The sequence below is a fragment of the Rhinoraja longicauda genome, chromosome 15 (assembly GCF_053455715.1).
Source record: "Rhinoraja longicauda isolate Sanriku21f chromosome 15, sRhiLon1.1, whole genome shotgun sequence".
Taxonomy (NCBI): Eukaryota; Metazoa; Chordata; class Chondrichthyes; order Rajiformes; family Arhynchobatidae; genus Rhinoraja; species Rhinoraja longicauda.
The window spans coordinates 44318723-44338185 of NC_135967.1; the positions used below are offsets into that span (position 1 = coordinate 44318723).

The 19463-nt window shown below is 48.1% G+C and overlaps 1 protein-coding gene across 2 annotated transcripts in view; it reads left to right on the top strand.

Moving 5' to 3' along the window:
• Positions 1–259: 259 nt before the first annotated feature.
• The window catches only part of amot (angiomotin), a 76551-nt gene continuing 57347 nt past the window's right edge, over positions 260–19463 (top strand). Inside the window, exon 1 of one of the 2 annotated variants that reach the window (XM_078412590.1) lies at positions 260–456. The gene's annotated coding sequence lies outside the window, so the exon portion shown is untranslated. Of the gene's footprint in view, positions 457–5217; positions 5372–19463 lie in introns of those variants that run through there. The other variant, XM_078412591.1, reaches the window with a different exon arrangement.

Here is a 19463-nt window from a genome sequence, read left to right on the forward strand (position 1 = left end):
GAAGTCGCTCTGGGGGAGAAAGAGAGAGGGAGGAGAGAGGGAAAGAGAGAGGGAGGGAGGGAAAGAGAGAGGGAGGGAGGGAGAGAGAGGGAGGGAGAAGGGAGGGAAAGAAAGAGAAAGAGAGGGAGGGAGAGGGAGGGAGAAGGGAGGGAAAGAAAGAGAAAGAGAGGGAGAGAGAGGGAGGGAAAGAGGGAGGGAAAGAAAGAGAAAGAGAGGGAGGGAGGGAAAGAGAAGGAGAGAGAGGGAGGGAAAGAGGGAGGAGAAAGGGAGAGAAAGAAGGAGGGGAAAGGGAAAGAGAGCGAGAGAGAGTTGGGGAGGTTACACTGTAGCCAGGAATAACATCAGAGTAGCAGCTTTGCCAGGATGTGCCGCGACGTGGCAGGAATGACCGGCGAGTCCCCGGCAGCAGCAGCAGCAGCAGCCGCCGCTCGGCAACGCTGACAAAGTCCAGGGGAGGTAAGTGAGTGAGTGTGGGACTTCCCCACTGTGCTGGGACCAAACTATCTCCCCTCTGCCCACCCTCCCTCCCCTCCCCTCCATCCCTCCCCTCCCCTCCATCCCTCCCTCCCTCCCCTCCATCCCTCCCTCCCCTCCCCTCCATCCCTCCCCTCCATCCCTCCATCCCTCCCTCCCTCCCCTCCATCCCTCCCTCCCCTCCCTCCCTCCCCTCCCTCCCCTCCATCCCTCCCTCCCTCCCCTCCATCCCTCCCTCCCTCCCCTCCATCCATCCCTCCCTCCCCTCCATCCCTCCCTCCCCTCCCCTCCATCCCTCCATCCCTCCATCCCTCCCCTCCATCCCTCCCCTCCATCCATCCCTCCCTCCCCTCCATCCCTCCCTCCCCTCCCCTCCATCCCTCCATCCCTCCCCCCCTCCCCTCCATCCCTCCCTCCACTCTCTCCCACTCCAGTGTCTCCCCCCAAGCCGCCCTCCCTGCCACGGTTTTTCACTGCCGCCCACATTATATCATTGCAATTTCTGCCTGAAGAATTTGTCCCCCCACATAGAGTCACCCAGTGTGGAAAACGGCCCTTCAGCCCAACTCTGCCCACACTGGTCTGGAGAAGGGTCTCCCATCCCTTCTCTCCTGAGATGCTGCCCGACCTGCTGAGTTACTTACTCCAGCATTTTGTGGATATACCACACTGACCCAACCAGCATGTCCTGTTGTGTTTATGGTGTGGCTGTGTGGCAAACCCCAAGTTCCTCGTGTGCTGCAAAAACATGCCTTGGCTAATAAATTGCGATTATTGTGATTACTGTGTTGCCAGCTACACTAGTCCCACCTGCCTGCGTTTGGTCCAGATCCCTCCACACCTGTCCTATCCATGTACCTGTCCAAAATGTTGGGATAGTCCCAGCCTCAACTAGGAAAACAAAACTGCAGGTAGACAATAGACAATAGGTGCAGGAGGAGGCCATTCGGCCCTTCGAGCCAGCACCGCCATTCAATGTGATCATGGCTGATCATTCCCTGTTCCTGCCTTCTCCCCATACCCCCCTGACTCCGCTATCTAGCTCTCTCTTGAATGCATTCAGAGAATTGGCCTCCACTGCCTTCTGAGGCAGAAAATTCCACAGATTCACAACTCTCCGACTGAAAACGTTTTTCCTCATCTCAGTTCTAAATGGCCTACCCCTTATTCTTAAACTGTGGCCCCTTGTTCTGCTGGTTAAAATCGAAGGTAGACACAAAATGCTGGAGTAACTCAGCGGGTCAGGCAGCATCTCGGGAGAGAAGGAATGGGTGACGTTTCGGGTCGAGACCCTTCTTCAGACCGAAGTCTCTAGAGATGCTGCTTGACCCGCTGAGTTACCCCAGCATTTTGTGTCTACCTCCACCGACAGCTCATTCCATACAATTACTTACTTTTGAGGAACACCTCAAACCATCGGTGGAAGAAGTCACGATAAGAGGGGCAAAATGAACATTCGTGCATTCCTTTTCCAACTGTGCAGCGCATGTTGGCATGTAGAACATGGAACGGCCACGACACAAGAACAGGCCCTTCGGCCCACTGCGTCGGTCCGTGCGGACCAAGATGCCAAGACAGACTCCGACACCACAATTAGGACAGATTGCTGGCGAGCTGGGGATGCAAGGAACTGCAGATGCTGGTTTACAACAAAAAAAAGAGACAAAATGCTGGAGTAACTCAGCAGGTCAGGCAGCATCTCTGGTGAACATGGATTGATGCTTCCACATAGATGCTGCCTGCTTTATTGAGTTACTCCAGCACTCTGTCCTTTTAGAAACATAGAAAGCTATTGGTAGGCATAGGACATTCGGCCCTTTGAGCCAGCACCGCCATTCAATATGATCATGGCTGATCATCTAAAATCATGTTTCATGTTCCTGTTTTTTATGTATTAATCAGCATTTGCAGTTCCTTGTTTCTACATGAGGCCAAGACCAACTCGTATCTACCTGCACGGATCCCATATGCCCCCCATACCCAGCATATCCACATGTCTATCCAGAAGTCTTTTGAATGCTGCTAACGTATCTGATTCAACCATCTGAATTTTGTATTTGGATTAAAAAAGTGGGGTGATGTGTGACCATTTCACATTTGGGCAGGATGGTGGCACAGTGGTAGAGTTGCTGCCTTACAGCGCCAGAGACCCGGGTTCGATCCTGACTAAGGGCGCTGTCTGTGTGGAGTTTGCACGTTGTCCCCGTGACCGCGTGGGTTTTCTCCGGGTGCTCCGGTTTCCTCCCACGCTCCAAAGTTGTATGGATTTGTTGGTTGATTATCGTCCGTAAATTGTCCGTGATGTGTAGGATAGAACTAGTGTACGGATAATCGCTGGTCGGCGCGGACACGGTGGGCCGAAGGGCCTGTTTCCGTGCTGTAGCTCTAAACTAAACACTTGACTACCTGAACAACAAACGGTGACGTAATTCAGTATTCTTACACCTCCCTGCCCACCAACTAAAAATAATTCACTGGATTTAATCATGGAATTGTTTCTTGGAAAAATTTGTTTGCACAATTTTACAACATAATTTGGTAATTCCATATGACCAGCGTTACATTGCTTCTTGGCTCTCTTGTATTGGTCTGATTAAAGGTAATCGATGGAACATTGAACAGTACAGCCCAGGAACAGGCCCTTCAGCCAACAATGCCTGTGGCAAACTTGATGTCAAGTTAAACTACTCTTCTCTGTCCGCATCTGATCCATTTTCCTCCATCTCCCACATATCCATACAACTATCTAAAAGCCTCTTAAATGCCTCCAGTCATATCTGTTTCTACCACCACCCCTGGCAGTGCGTTCCAGGCCCTCTCCACCTTGGTGGTGAACTGTACATCTTCACTTTGTGCCTCTTATTGTGTCATCTTCTGCAGATGTTTAGAGGTGGTCCTCAAAAGTAAGTAGGTGTATGTGTGGAAAAATAACCTGCCCCTGACATCCCCTTTAACCATTGCCCTTCTCACCTCAAAGCTGTGGGCCCCTAGTCTTTGACATTTCCACTCCGGCAGAGGGAAAAGGTTCAGTTTAGTTTATTGTCATATGTACCGAGGGACAAAGTCCCGCCCCCCCCCCCCCCCCCCCCCCCCGACATCAGTCTGAAGAAGGGTCTGGACCCGAAACGTCACCCATTCCTTCTCTCCAGAGATGCTGCCTGTCCCACTGAGTTACTCCAGCATTTTGTGATACCCCAGCTTTTGATGCGTGCTAACCATTCAGCGGAAAGACAATACATGATTACAATCGAGCCACTCACATTGTGCAGATACATGATAAGGGAATCATGTTTAGTGCAAGGTAAAGCCAGTAAAGACTGATCAAGGGGTCCAACAGTAGTTCAGGAGAAGGGTCTCGACCCGAAACGTCACCCATTCCTTCACTCTAGAGATGCTGAGTTACTCCAGTACTTTGTGTCTATCTTCGGTTTAAGCCAGCACCTGCAGTTCCTTCCGACACAACAGTTCAGGACTACTGTCTGGTTCTGACTGTCCACTTGATCTATACCTCTCATAACTTTATATATTTCTATCATGTCTCTTTCCCTGAACCTCCAACGTCCCAGAGAAAACAATCAAAAAATGCATGATTCCTCTATCCTTATACCAGAATTGAGACACGAAAAAAGTTTACTGAACATTGTCCATTGTGATTTGTGAGACGTGCGGGAAAGAACTGGTTTAAATCGAAGGAAGACTCAAAATGCTGGAGTAACTCAGCGGTTCAGGCAGCAACTCTGGAGAGAAGGAATGGGTCTCGACCCGAAACGTCACCCATTCCTTCTCTCCAGAGATGCTGCCTGTCCCGCGCTGAATTATCCCAGCATTTTGTGTCTACCTGTGATTTGTGAGATGCTGTGCTGTCAGCCCCAAAGTGTAAGAGGAAGTGCGTGTTTTGCACACGATGTCTGTGAAAGGAATTCTGCCTCCTCTGAGAATTCCCAGTCTTAAAAAAAACTTGACATGAATAAAGTGGGTATAGCACTTGCATTTCAAAATAGTTAAAGTTTGTGGAAGTAGATGTCAGGATGGCAGAGTTGTCTAAGGCACCAGGCTCTAAGCTCTGAGGTGAAGCAGGTGTTCTGGTCTCCAATTGGAAGTGTGGGTTTGAATCCCACTTCTGACATACACTTTGTGCGGCACGGTGGCGCAGCGGTAGAGTTGATGCTTCACAGTGCCAGAGACCCGGGTACGATCCCGACTACAGGTGCTTGTCTGTGTGGAGTTTGCACGTTGACCTGTGTGGGTTTTCTCCGGGTGCTCCGATTTCCTCCCACGCTCCAAAGACGTGCAGGTTTGTGGGTTAATTGGCTTTGTATAAATGTAAAATTGTCCCTAGTGCGTGTAGGGATAGTGTTAGTGTGCGGGGATCGCCGGTCGGCACGGACTCGGTGGGCCGAAGGGACTGTTTCCGCGCTGTATCTCTAAACTAAAACCAAACGAAAAAAAATATATAGACCAAAGTTCTCGGAAGGTCGCATTGTGAGTTCAGTGTCATCCTAATGTTCAAATAGCTTTGAGGAGGAGGGGAGTGTTTTGAGTTACTGTTCTCGATCCACTGAACAAGATGTGCTCTCATCATTGGTATTCAAATTATTTTCGTGTACAAGGACTTGCGGAGTTTTTTTTGTGTGTGGCGTTTCATGTGGATGGGGGAAGGGCGGGCTCGTCAGGGAAGCAGAAAAGTCCAGGGGAAGATGGGATCTTTGTGTGAGAACATTTACACAGGTCCCACCTGCTTTCTGAGTTTCCGAAATTGTCGTGCATCCTGCACGGTTTGGGCTTTGTCACTGGCTAGATGCCCACGAGAGATTAAGTTACAATAACAAAGAACTTCAGATTGTGTTTTACGCGAAAAGGAAGTGGGGTTTAAGTATACTGTACTGCAAAACCTGAGGTAGGTTTCTTTCCTTGATGTTGCTTCTGGAAGCTAATGTTTTTTTGGGGGGGGGGGGCGGGGGGAGAAATTCTGGGGAATATTGAAGGTGTCACACTTTGGGAGGTCGAATGTAAGGGGAAGTTATGGGGTTGATGGCATTAATTCAAACTCAATGCTAGCATTTATTTCAAGAGGGCTTGCATAGAACAACAGGGATTTAATGCCGAGGCTCTATAAGGCGCTGGTCAGGCCGTATTTGGAGTACTGCAAGCAAATTTGGGCCCCATATCCGAGGAAGGATGTGCTGGCTCTGGAGAGGGCCCAGAGGAGGTTTACAAGAATGATCCCAGGAACAAGTAGATTAACCTATGATGAGCATTTGTCAGCACTGGGCCTCTGAAACGAGAGATATAGACTATGATGTAGAGGGATGGCGGCACGGTGGCGCAGCGGTAGAGTTGCTGCCTTACAGCGAATGCAGCGCCGGAGACTCAGGTTCGATCCTGACTACGGGCGCCGTCTGTACGGAGTTTGTACGTTCTCCCCGTGACCTGCGTGGGTTTTCTCCGAGATCTTCGGTTTCCTCCCACACTGCAAAGACGTACAGGTATGTAGGTTAATTGGCTGGGCAAATGTAAAAATAAATTGTCCCTAGTGTGTGTTAGGATACTGTTAATGTGCGGGGATCGCTGGGCGGCGCGGACCCGGTGGGCCGAAGGGCCTGTTTCTGCGCTGTATCTCCAAATCTAAAAAAAATCTAGAACAAATGAATGGAAGCTTTGCGAAATAGTTACGATGATAAAGGAAACAGGCCATTGTGAGCTGTTTGCTGGGTGAGAACGAGAAGTTGGTGCGACTTGGGTGGGGGCCTGTGCTGCATTTGTTCTACGTTCATTGTTCTTGGCTAACTTTCTTAACACAGTTCTGAGTGAATGGTATCCTGATGGTGGTGTCTAGTTTGTAATGAGACAAGGTTTAAAAAGCATTTGGACAGGGACATGGATAGATCATGTCATAAGTGATAGGAGCAGAATTAGGCCATTCGGCCCATCATGTCTACTCCGCCATTCAATCATGGCTGATCTATCTCTCCCTCCAAACCCCATTCTCCTGCCTTCTCCCCATAACCTCTGACACCCGTACTAATCAAGAATCTATCTCTGCCTTAAAAATATTCACTGATTTGGCCTCCACAGCCTTCTGTGGCAAAGAATTCCACAGATTCACCACCCTCTGACAAAAAAAAATCCTCCTCATCTCCTTCCTAAAAGAACGTCCTTTTAATTCTGAGGCATTGACCTCTGGTCCCAGACTCTCCGACTAGTGGAAACATCCTCTCCACATCTACTCTATCCAAGTAGGAAAGGTTTGGAGGGATCTGGGCCAAACGCAGGCAGGTGGGACTTGTGTAGCTGTGGCATGTTGGGCCGAAGGGCCTGTTTCCATGCAAAATGACTCTATGACTATAAACTGAGGTAACAGCTTGGATAAATGTATAAAATCCCAAGGAGTTAATTCCAAAGGAAATGTAGTGGTCTTTAACTTTTGAATAGTAAGCATAGTAATACTCCGCGTTGTATCTGTAAACTAAACTGAAATCCGGATGTTGCTTTTCCTCGGGATATCCCGGTGGGGGTTTAGTGTCGATGAACTGCACCAGCAATGCGTGGGTGTACGAGGCAGCCAATTTACACACAGCCACGTCCAGAGTTAGTGAATCAATGTTTGCATTGTCTGAGTTCTGGTGGAGTTGGTTAAGGAGACATGTTGGGTTAAGGAGACATGTTGGGTTAAGGAGACATGTTGGGTTAAGGAGACATGTTGGCTTCAGGGCTGGAAAAAATACTGCTTCCTCTTTCAGTGGGGCCTCGAGTTATAATTGTAAAAATGTTTCTTCTAGTAGAAAAGACCTAAAACAAAGACATCTTTGGTCTTAAACAGAGACATCTTCACAGTATTCTAGTGTCACACTGTAGTAATTGGGTTAAAAAACCCCCACAAAGTGCTGATTGATGCGTTCGGGTGCCAGGGGTGATGGGGAGAAGGCAGGAGAATTGTGTTAGGAGGGAGAGATAGATCAGCCATGATTATATGGCGGAGTAGTCTTGATGGGCTGAATGGCCTAATTCTGCTCCTATCACTTATGAACTTGTGGGGTAACTCAGCGGGTCAGGCAGCATCTGTGGCGGGCGTAGACAAGCGATGTGTCTGGTTGTGACCCTCCTTCAGACTTGAGCAGTCGAGTTATTGTAGGAATAAGGAACTGCAGATGCTGGAAAATGCACAAATTGCTGGAGTAACTCAGTGGGTCAGGCAGCATCTCTGCAGAACATGTGTGGGCGATGTTTCAAGTTGGATGGAACGTGAAGATTCTCCGGGGAGCAGTTGGTGCCATGTTTGCCCCTGTTTCAAAATAGTCGTTAGAAAAGATATTTAAAGCCTTATTTTAGACATTACGTTAGAGATATAGCATGGATACAGAGCCTTCGCCACACCGCGTCCGCCCCCCCCGACCAGCGATCAAGGGGTACGGGGAGAAAGCAGGAACGGGGGACTGATTTTGGATGATCAGCCATGATCATATTGAATGGTGGTGCTGGCTCGTAGGGCCGAATGGCCTCCTCCTGCACCTATTTTCTATGTTTCTAACTAGTGTGAACTGCTGATCGACAATGGGCCGAAGGGCCTGCTTCCATGCTCTCTCTCTACACTAAAACTATACTAAAAATCACTTTCTCCACATGCGAGTTAATGCTGTGAATGATTTTGTTTTTTAAAGCTGATGAACCTTTACTAATTAAGGCATCACACACTTGCAACAGAATGGATGATCTTTGCTTGGATTATAATCAAGGAGTTGTCATCTTTGTCCTGCTTGAGTTTTGACTGAGTTTTACATAAATTCTCGTTCCTGCGACTATTTCAAGGCTTCTCTCTGGCACTCTTGGCTTGGATTTTTCTCCAGACGTTGTAACCCGTCCTTCCTGAAGATTGAGTTCCCTCTTTTCGGCATCTCGGTTTAGCGGCTTCTGAAGCGGATCTTTCCCACACTGGCCCCTTTGTCTGCTGTTCAGACTAGCCGGACAATACCTCTTCCTTGCGCTCTCCCGCCCTGAGTTATGTTATCTCGCTGGATTGCATTATCATCACCAGCTCTGCTCTTTTAAGGAGTTTCTGGCTCCTTCCCTGTGGAAACATTTCCCCTCTGTTTCTCCTTCGCTGTGTTTGACATTCCATTCTCACGCACGGGCTGGGCAAGGCTGTTAATGGACTGTGGCAGTCTTGTTAAAAAAAAGTCCCGCAGTTAATGAGGTGTTACAGTGAAACTGTGGCAAAGAACTCTCTGTAAGTATGTTAAATCCTGGAAGGGAGGCAGGGAGAGGATGTCAGAGAAAATAACCACCACCTTTTTCCTTTCCGATAAGTTGCACGTTGATCAGAAATTAAATCGGCAAAGGCCGATAACAGAAATAGTGGAAACAAAAGTCTTTAACCTGAAACGTCACCTGTCCATCTGCCAGAATCTGCAGTTCTTTCCTACACACCTGTCCATGTTCTACAGAGGTGTTGCCTGACCTATTCGTGTTCATAAGCGATAGGAGTAGAATTAGGCCATTCGGCCCATCAAGTCTAGTCTACTCCGCCATTTAATCATGGCTAATCCATCTCTCCCTCCTAACCCCATTCTCCGGCCTTCTCCCCGTAAGCCCTGACACCCGTACTGATCAAGAACCAATCAATCTCTGTTTTAAAGATTTCCACTGACTTGGCCTCCACAGTCTTCTGTGGCAATGAATTCCACAGATTAATCACCCTCTGACTAGAGAAATTCCTCCTCATCTGACTAAAGAAATTCCTCCTCAACTCCTTCCTAACGGAACGTCCTTTAATTCTGAGGCTGTGACCTCTTATCCCAGACACTCCCACTAGTGGAAACATCCTCTCCACTTCCACTCTATCCATGCCTGCTCGGTTACTTTAGCCCTTGATGTCTATCTTTGGTTCCAAACACAAGTTCAATAGGTAGAGCAAAGAAAAAAATTCCAGAGTGTGGAATACAGTTTTTTTGGCATTGTAGCGTAAACGTTACAGAATAAAAATGTCCACAGTCTGCAACCAGGTAGGTTGGAATATCAGGACTGCACCCTGGCTTATGTAAGGACTGTTCGGAAGTCTGATAACGGAGAAGAAGAGGTGGTTTCCCGAGTCAGGCAGCATCTCTGGGGAGATGGAATGGGTGACGTTTTGGGTCGAGACCCTTCTGCTGACCTTCCTATAGCTGGGAGACAGGAGTGTAATCACAACGGGAACATCTATCTGACGATGGGATCAATTGCCTGGTTGTGCTTTTCCACAATAAAGAGCAAATTCAATCCTCCCATTTCCTGTCCGTCACCCATTCCTTCTCTCCAGAGATGCTGCCTGACCCGCTGAGTTACTCCAGCACTCTGTGAAACATCACCTATCCATGTTCTCCAGAGGCGCTGCCTGACCCGCTGAGTTACTCCAGCACTCTGTGAAACGTCACCTATCCATGTTCTCCAGAGACGCTGCCTGACCCGCTGAGTTACTCCAGCTTTTTGCGTCTGTCTCCTGTCTCGTTAAATCTAGTCTTAAATCACCAGCACAATGTTAAGTGGAGCTGTAGGTGCTTTCAGGTGTGACTCAGGTGTGAGGATTCTATCAGAATTAAAACACTTAAAATACTTAAGTCCAGACATCGTTGCAGTTTGGGTTCAAATGTATACAGAAGAGTTCCTCATCTGCTCTTAAAACCTTGGAATTTCAGTGTTGATTGCTCGTACTGTTTTTGTTTGAGGTTTGAGAGAATATTTGGAGGAAGGCCGCATCATGTTCAACCATGTATCAGAGAACCCAAGATCTTGCTGAGTTAAATACTGAAGTACTGGATTAACTCAGCGGGTCGGGCAGCATCTTAGTTTAAGTTTAGTTCAGAGATACTGTACGGAAACAGACCCTTTGGCCCACCAAGTCCGCACCGACCAGCGATCCCCGCACATTAACACTATCCTACACACACTAGGTACAGTTTTACATTTATACCAAGCCAATTAACCTACAAACCTGCACGTCTTTGGAGTGTGGGAGGAAACCGGAGATCTCGGAGAAAACCCACACAAGTCACGGGGAGAACGTACAAACTCCGTACAGACAAGCACCCCATGTCAGGATCGAACCCGGGTCTCTGGCGCTGTGAGGCTATAGCTCTACCACTGTGCCGCGTGTGGAAAGAATGGACAGACAATGTTTTGGGTTGCTTGGGGCCCTTCTTCAGACTCGTGGATGGGTGATGTTTCAGGTCTGGAGCCTTCCATAGATGGCTGACGTTTCATGTCGGGACCCTTATTCAGACCCGACCCGAAACTTCGTCTGTCCGTTCCCTCAACAGATGCTGCCTGACCCACTGCGTTACTCCAGCACTTTGGGTTTTGCTCAAGATTCCAGCACCCGCCGTTCCTTGTGTCTCTGCCTTGCTATGCAAAAGGACTGTTGCTGAGGTTAATAATTATAGCTGGACTTCACTGTTGCATAGACCGCTGCACTGTACACATGGCCACTGCTGGGAACACAGTTCTGGAACGTCCATTCCTGTCCATTGCAGTGAGAAACATTGAACGTCACTGGCGCCCAATATGAAATACCTCCAATGTTTTTGTTGTGATAGCCGCGTAATGTAAATAAGTGAAGTTCCTTTCCTCCTCAAATCTTAGCTTGTGCACTAAGAGGAATAAACCCGGTGGTCAGAAAGCTGGGATTGATTCAAAATGGGCATATATGACGACATTGCGAATTGTTGGTTTACCACTGAATCTTTTAGAAAAAGCTTTGGGTGGCACGATGGCACAGCGGTAGAGTTGCTGCCTCACGGCCTCAGAGACCCGGGTTCGATCCTGACTACGGGTGCTGTCTGTACGGAGTTTGTACGTTTTCCCAGTGACCGCGTGGGTTTTCTCAGGGAGCTCTGGTTTCCTCCCACACTACAAAGACGTAGAGGCTTGTAGGTTAATTAGCTTTGGTAAATTTGTAAATTGTCCCTGGTGTGTGTAGGATAGCGCTAGTGTATCCTGGATCGCTGGTCGGCGCGGACTCGGTGGGCTGAAGGGGCCTGTTTCCACGCAGTGTCTCTAAACTAAACCGAGCTTCTTTTAAAACCGTTCACATTAGTTCTACGTCGTCCCACTTTCACATCCACTCCCTACACACTAGAGGGCAATTTACAGAGGGGCAATTAACCTACAAACCTGCACGTCTTTGGGATGCGGGCAGAAACCGCAGCACCTGGAGAAAACACACGCGGTCAGAGGGAGAACGTGCAAACTCCACACAGGCGGCACCCAAGGTCAGGATCGAAGTCGGGTCTCTGGCTCTGTGAGGCAGTGGCTCGACCAGTTGCACCACTGCTGCTCCACTGCTGCTCCGTGAATAAGTAATGTGTCGATAAATGAACACGGACAGTGTTCAGCTTACTCTTTAAATAGAATTTCATCCTGTGTAAAGACTTGCATTATTATGAGGATAAGTTTGGAAAAATGATGGAGAAAACCAGTTACAAACTTCAGACTCTACACTGACAGCACTCGAGCCGATCCAACCTAGGTCTCTAGCGCTGTGAGGCAGCAGCTCTACCCGCTAACATGCCTGACCTTTTATAGACAATAGGTGCAGGAGGAGGCCATTCGGCCCTTCGAGCCAGCACCACCATTCAATGTGATCATGGCTGATCATTCTCAATCAGTACCCCGTTCCTGCCTTCCCCCCATACCCCCTGACTCCACTATCCTTAAGAGCTCTATCCAGCTCTCTCTTGAATGCATTCAGAGAATTGGCCTCCACTGCCTTCTGAGGCAGAGAATTCCACAGATTCACAACTCTCTGACTGAAAAAGCTTTTCCTCATCTCAGTTCTAAATGGCCTACCCCTTATTCTTAAACTGTGGCCCCTTGTTCTGGACTCCCCCAACATTGGGAACATGTTTCCTGCCTCTAACATGTCCAACCCCTTAATAATCTTATACGTTTTGATAAGATCTCCTCTCATCCTTCTAAATTACCTTTATGAAAGGTAATTTAAATTAAATTCAGGCAGTCAATGCATGCAGTAAATCAACATTCTCAATGATCATTTGGACATTTCATCTCATAATATTGAATGCAGCAGTAATCATTTTGAAGGCGTGATAGACACACACACACACACACACACACACACACAGTGCTGGAGTAACTTGGCCAGTTCATGTTGTTTTTCCAAAGAATTATTGCAAAGAATAATATGCTTTGCACTGTAGATTCCAAGGAGTCCAACTCGCACATTTTTATCATCTCACCTGAACCAACCTCACCGATATGTTTAAGACAGGCACGCTCCAAGGTTTGTAGACTAATTGGCTTGGTAAAAAATTGTAAATTGTCCCCAGTGTGTACGAATGTGTTCGTGTGCGGGGATCGCTGGTCGGTGCGGACTCTGAGGGCCAAAGGCCCTATTTCTGCGCTGTATCTCTAAACTAAACTAAAGGTAGACTGAATCAGTCTGAAGAAGGGTCTCGACCTGACACGTCATCCATTCCTTCTCTCCTGAGATGCTGCCAGAGACAGCATCTTGTGTCTACCTTCGATTTAAACCAGCATCTGCAGTTTTCTTTCCTAAACTAAACCAAATGTTGGAGTAACTCAGGCAGCATCTCTGGAGAAAAGGAATAGGTGATGTTTTGTGATGGGACCCTTCTTCGGACCCAAAACATTACACGTCACACATCCTTTTTCTCCAGAGATGCTGCCTGACCGACTGAGTTACTCCAGCACTTTTGTGTCTATCTTTGGTCTAAGCCAGCATCTGTAGCTCTTTGTTTCCACATTTCAAAGGCATTCTCCTTTGACTTTGAAAGGCGACATGACTTACTGCTCCTGGTTTCCCGGAAGGAGAAACAAGAATGTTGTTCCCTGGCCAAAAAAAAAACTTGTCCAGGGTGGAACAGGCTAAAGGAAGTGTTAAGAATGACGGAGAAAAACTCAGGAAATGTATCGTCCCCTGACTTTGTAGAAAGCTGCTTTAAAAAAAAAAGTTTTAGTAAAACGTTATGAATGAAATGAATTGTTCGCGTGTTAAAGCGTTGCGCTGGTCTGAGGCGTTGTTTCGGGTTACATGAAAAAAAAATTAAAAAATGTTCGTAGTAAAAAGTGTATCCAAAACAAAACCCGTGCGAAAACTCTTCGTGCTTTGTGCGGCACGATGGCGCAGCGGTAGAGTTGCTGCCTCACAGCGGCAGAGACCCCGGTTCGATCCCGACTGCGGGCGCTGTCTGTACCGAGTTTGTACGTTCTCCCCGTGACCTGCGTGGGTTTTCCCCCGGGTGCTCCGGTTTCCTCCCGCGCTCCAAAGACGTGCGGGTTTGTAGGTTAATTGGCTTCTAGATTGTCCCAAGTGAGTCGGATAGAACTAGTGAAGGGGGGTGATCGCTGGTCGGCCTGGACATGGTGGGCCGAAGGGCCTGTTTCCACGCAGTATCTATTAAAGTATTTAAAAGTCTAAAGCATTCATCCCGTCAACCCATTCAATATTGCTGGTGTCATATTCAGTTAACACCTGTCTTTATACCAAACACCTTAGCCAATCCCTTTCTTTGTTTGAAGGGTGACCCCATGGGACTCGACCCCCTCCCCAATGTCCAGCAGCGGAAGGACCCGAGACTGTGGTCCTCCCCCGCAGAGCCTTGGCGTTGGCTGCACTGAGCTTCACTCAGTTAGTTGCCTGCTCTTTTGCGCTCTTTACCAAAGAGGAGACTGTGTGCGTCTCCACCCATTTCCTATCTTTATCGTTGCCACTTTTGAAAGAGTCCAGTTTTTGGAAATGTACTTAATTTGCTGACAACAACGTGGTTTAAATTGCTCTGCTTCCTCTTCGCCCATGCTCCACCTCCCTCCCCCGTTCACATTCCCGACACCCAGCTCCCAAGAAAGATCTTCTATTCCCAGTTCTGTCACAGGAAGAGATTACTGGGCGGACAGGAAAAGACTAACGGATGTGCAAGGAACCTCCTTGGAAAATTGCAAAATTCCCACTGATTCCTGGATCCCCGTCCCTTTACTGTCAGCGTGGAGAAGTAGCTCTTGGGATGGTTTAGTTTAGTTGAGAAAAACAGCGCGCAAACAGGCCCTTCGGCCCACCGAGTCCTCGCCGACACACACTCGAGACAATTTGCAATCATACCAATTGCCAATTGGCCTACAAACCTGCACGTCTTTGGAGCGTGGGAGGAAACCGGAGCACCCGGAGAAAACCCACGCAGGTCACGGGGAGAACGTGCAAACTCCGTACAGACAGCACCCGTAGCCAGGATCGAACCCGGGTCTCTGGCGCTGTGATGCAGCAACTCTACCACCGTGCTGCCCAAGAATGGTGTGAAGCATTTCGAGTGCAGGTTTTTGGGAAGCACAAAGAAGCCCGTTGTAAGGGACAGGCGGTGGATGTGTCACCTCTCAAATGGCCCACCTCCCTGCTGATAGTGTAGTGTTTAGTTTAGCATATGGCGCGGAAACAGGCCCTTTGGCCCAACGAGTCTGTGCCGACCACAATCACCAAGTACATTAGTGCTGTCCGTGTGGAGTTTGTACGTTCCTCCTGTGACTGCGTGGGTTTCCTCCGGGCTCTCCGGTTTCATAGAAACAAAGAAAATAGGTGCAGGAGGAGGCCATTCGGCCCTTCGAGCCAGCACCGCCATTCATTGTGATCATGGCTGATCGTCCACAATCAGTAACCCATGCCTGCCTTCTCCCCATACCCCCTGATTCCACTGGCTCCTAGAGCTCTATCGAACTCTCTCTTAAATCCATCCAGTGATTTGGCCTCCACTGCCCTCTGTGGCAGAGAATTCCACAAGTTCACAACTTTCTGGGTGAAAAAGTTCCCTCTCGTCTCAGTTTTAAGTTTCTTCCCACATCGCAAAGAGGTGAGGGTTTGTAGGTTAATTGGCCTCTTTAAATTGCCTCTAGTGTGTGCAGGGAATTGATGAGAAAAGTGGGAGAACATAGAACTGGTGTGAATGAGCGATTGATGGTCGTTGTGATTACCTCTCTCCTCGATCACCTAGGGCATAGATCAGGTAGACAGTAGAGGGCATTGCTTTAAGTTGAGAGGGGCAAAGTATAAAAGGGATGTGCTGGGCAAGTTTTTCTTTTACACAGAGGGTGGTGGGTGCCCAGAACGTGCTGGCAGGGGTGGTGTGGAGGAAGATATGATCGTGGTGTTTAACAGACTTTTAGATTGGTACAAGGATATGCAGGGAAATGTATCACATGCAGGCAGATGAGTGATGGTCTTGGCATCATGTTTGGCACAGACATTCAATAGTGCTTTGTGTAGGAAAGAGCTGCAGATGCTGGTTTAAACCGAAGATAGACACAAAAAGCTGCAGTAACTCAGCGGGACAGGCAGCATCTGTGGTGGCGCAGCGGTAGATTTGCTGCCTTACAGCGAATGCAGCGCCAGAGACTCAGGTTCGATCCTGACTACGGGCGCCGTCTGTACGGAGTTTGCACGTTCTCCCCGTGACCTGTGTGGGTTTTCTCCGAGATCTTCGGTTTCCTCCCACACTCCAAAGACGTGCAGGTTTGTAGGTTAATTGACTGGGTAAATGTAAAAATTGTCCCTAGTGGGTGTAGGATAGTGTTAGTGTGCGGGGATCGCTGGGCGGCGCGGACTCGGTGGGCCGAAGGGCCTGTTTCCGCGCTGTATCTCTAAATCTAAAATCTAAAACAAAATCTGGAGAATAGGAATGGGCGACTTTTAGGGTCTCGACCTGAAACACCCCAAGTATGTGAAGGAGAGATATCGGAGGTCCTTCCTTCCCGATGCTGTGAGACTGCACAACCAGCACTGCTCCCAGCAGACCAGTCAACAGACTAGTTAACAGTAACAGTAAAAAAAAAACACAGTAAATGATGACAATTATCCTTATCTTTATTTTTATTTATAACTAGACCAAGTGGACCCATTGGGCCCAAACCTCTCCTGCATTTGTGCAGCCCCCTCTCCTCCCCCCCCCCCTCACCCCCTCCCCTCCCTCTCCCTCCCTTCTCCCCCTCCCTCATTTGCAGATGATACAAAGCTGGGTGGTAGTGTGAACTGTGAAGAAGATGCTATGAGGTTGCAAGGTGACTTGGACAGGTTGTGTGAGTGGGCGGATGCTTGGCAGATGCAGTTTAATGTGGATAAGTGTGAGGTTATCCACTTTAGTGGTAAGAATAGGAAGGCAGATTATTATCTGAATGGTGTCAAGTTAGGAAAGGGGGACGTACAACGTGATCTGGGTGTCCTAGTGCATCAGTCACTGAAAGGAAGCATGCAGGTACAGCAGGCAGTGAAGAAAGCCAATGGAATGTTGGCCTTCATAACAAGAGGAGTTGAGTATAGGAGCAAAGAGGCCCTTCTGCAGTTGTACAGGGCCCTAGTGAGACCGCACCTGGAGTATTGTGTGCAGTTTTGGTCTCCAAATTTGAGGAAGGATATTCTTGCTATTGAGGGCGTGCAGCGTAGGTTTACTAGGTTAATTCCCGGAATGGCGGGACTGTCATATGTTGAAAGACTGGAGCGACTGGGCTTGTATACACTGGAGTTTAGAAGGATGAGAGGGGATCTTATCGAAACGTATAAGATTATTAAGGGGTTGGACACATTAGAGGCAGGAAACATGTTCCCAATGTTGGGGGAGCCAAGAACAAGGGGCCACAGTTTAAGAATAAGGGGTAGGCCATTTAGAACAGAGATGAGGAAAAACTTTTTCAGTCAGAGAGTTGTGAATCTGTGGGATTCTCTGCCTCAGAGGGCAGTGGAGGCCAATTCTCTGAATACATTTAAGAGAGAGCTGGATAGAGCTCTTAAGGATAGCGGAGTCAGGGGGTATGGGGAGAAAGCAGGAACGGGGTACTGATTGAGAATGATCAGCCATGATCACATTGAATGGCGGTGCTGGCTCGAAGGGCCGAATGGCCTACTCCTGCACCTATTGTCTATTGTCTCCCTTCTCCCCTTCCCCCTCCCCCCATTCCATCCCCCTCAACCCCCCTTACCCTCCCTCCCTCCCTCCCACCTCCCTCCCTAGGAGATAGATTTAAACTTTAAAATGTGAATAATAAAAAATATGACACCCATTTCAATGAAACTTCTTCCATTAGCACCAAAGGGACGACGGTGAGCAAGGTGGGCCGACAATTGCCACGCCATCGTGTACAGTTTTGGCTGTAGTTCAGGAGCAAACAAACAAACAAACGAGAGATTCAGTATATAATTAGATGAATGTCTCCTGCTATCCACTTTGCTGCTGTAACTCTGCAAATTTCCTCGGTGTGGGACAAATAAAGGAATATATTATTATTTTTATTCTTCCTTCTCTCCAGAGATGCTGCCTGCCCCGCTGAGTTACTCCAGCTTTTTGTGTCTGGCTTCTATGTAGTTTGCCATTCATGCATTTAGGCCAATGCATCCTCAACCTAAGTAGCATTTTTCCAATACTATTTCCTACTTGCCCTTCAGTATTGGCATCTACCCTGCCAGTTCTTACCTTAAGAGTCCTCGTTTGCCATTTCTTTCCTGTTTTAAAATATTCTTGAAATTTTTTTTAAGGTTGTTTTTAACATTTAACCCAAGTTCCCAAAGTGAACAAAAAGGGCTTGTCCTGTTAATAATTATTTTGTAATACATTGAAATGGCAATTAAATACCTGTCCCCTGGGACTGTCATCTGCTTAATGTGGGACTGGACAGTCTGGTTTGTGAGTAAGTTGTCTGGAAATTTAAAAAATGTGATCTAAACCTCAAAAAGGCCGGCCTTCAAAATGAATGCCATTTGTTTTTGCTTCCTTCTGTCTCAGTGTTCAGTTTCAGTTCAGTTTAACATGGAGGTACAGTGCGGTAATAGGCCCTTCTGCCCACTGAGTCAGCACAGAGCAGTGATCACCCACTCACACTAGTTCTACGTCATCCTGCACAGCACGGTGGCACAGCTCCAGAGACCCTGGTTCGATTCTGAGCTCGGATGCTGTTTGTATGGAGTGTGTACGTTCTCCCTAGTCGGAGGGCGGTGAATCTATGGAATTCTTTGCCACAGACGGCCGTGGAGGCCAAGTCATTATTATTTCAGTTTAGTTTATTGTCACATGTACCGACCTCGGTACAGTGAAAAGCTTTTTAGATTTCGATTTTTTTTAGATTTAGAGATACAGCGCGGAAACAGGCCCTTCGGCCCACCGAGTCCACGCCGCCCAGTGATCCCCGCACACTAACACTATCCTACACACACCAGGGACAATTTTTACATTTACCCAGCCAATTAACCTACATACCTGTACGTCTTTGGAGTGTGTGAGGAAACCGAAGATCTCGGAGAAAACCCACGCAGGTCACGGGGAGAACGTACAAACTCCGTACAGACGGCGCCCATAGTCAGGATCGAACCTGAGTCTCCGGCGCTGCATTCGCTGTAAGGCAGCAACTCTACCGCTGCGCCACCGTGCTGCCCCCTTTTGTTGCATGCTAACCAGTCAGCAGAAAGACAGTACATAGTTACAATCGATCGGTTCACAGTAAGCGGAGGTTGATAGGTGCTTGATTAGTAAGAGTGTCAAAGGTTATGGGGAGAAGGGGTTGAGAGGGAGAGATAGATCAGCCATGATTGAATGGCGGAGTAGACGTGATGGGCCGAATGGCCTAATTCTGCTCCTACACCTTATGTCCTTATGACTCGATGGGCCGAATGGCTTATGAATATTGAGAAATTCACATTCAGAATTCTACGGCCTAAGATTAGGGATGATGAGTTACCACTCTAGACATCACAGGGCGGCTCGGTGGCGCAGAGGTAGACTTGCTGCCCCACAGCACCAGAGACCACAGGCTCGGTTTCCTCCCACACTCCAAAGACATAAAGGTTTGTAGTTTAATTGGCTTGGTAAAATTGTAAATTGTCCCTGGTTGTGTAGGATGATGTTAGTGTCCGGGGATCACTGGCTGGCGCAGACTCAGTGGGCCGAAGGGCCTGTTTCTTCCCTGTAATTCTAAACTAAACTAAACTCTTGAACACTATAAAACATCAACTA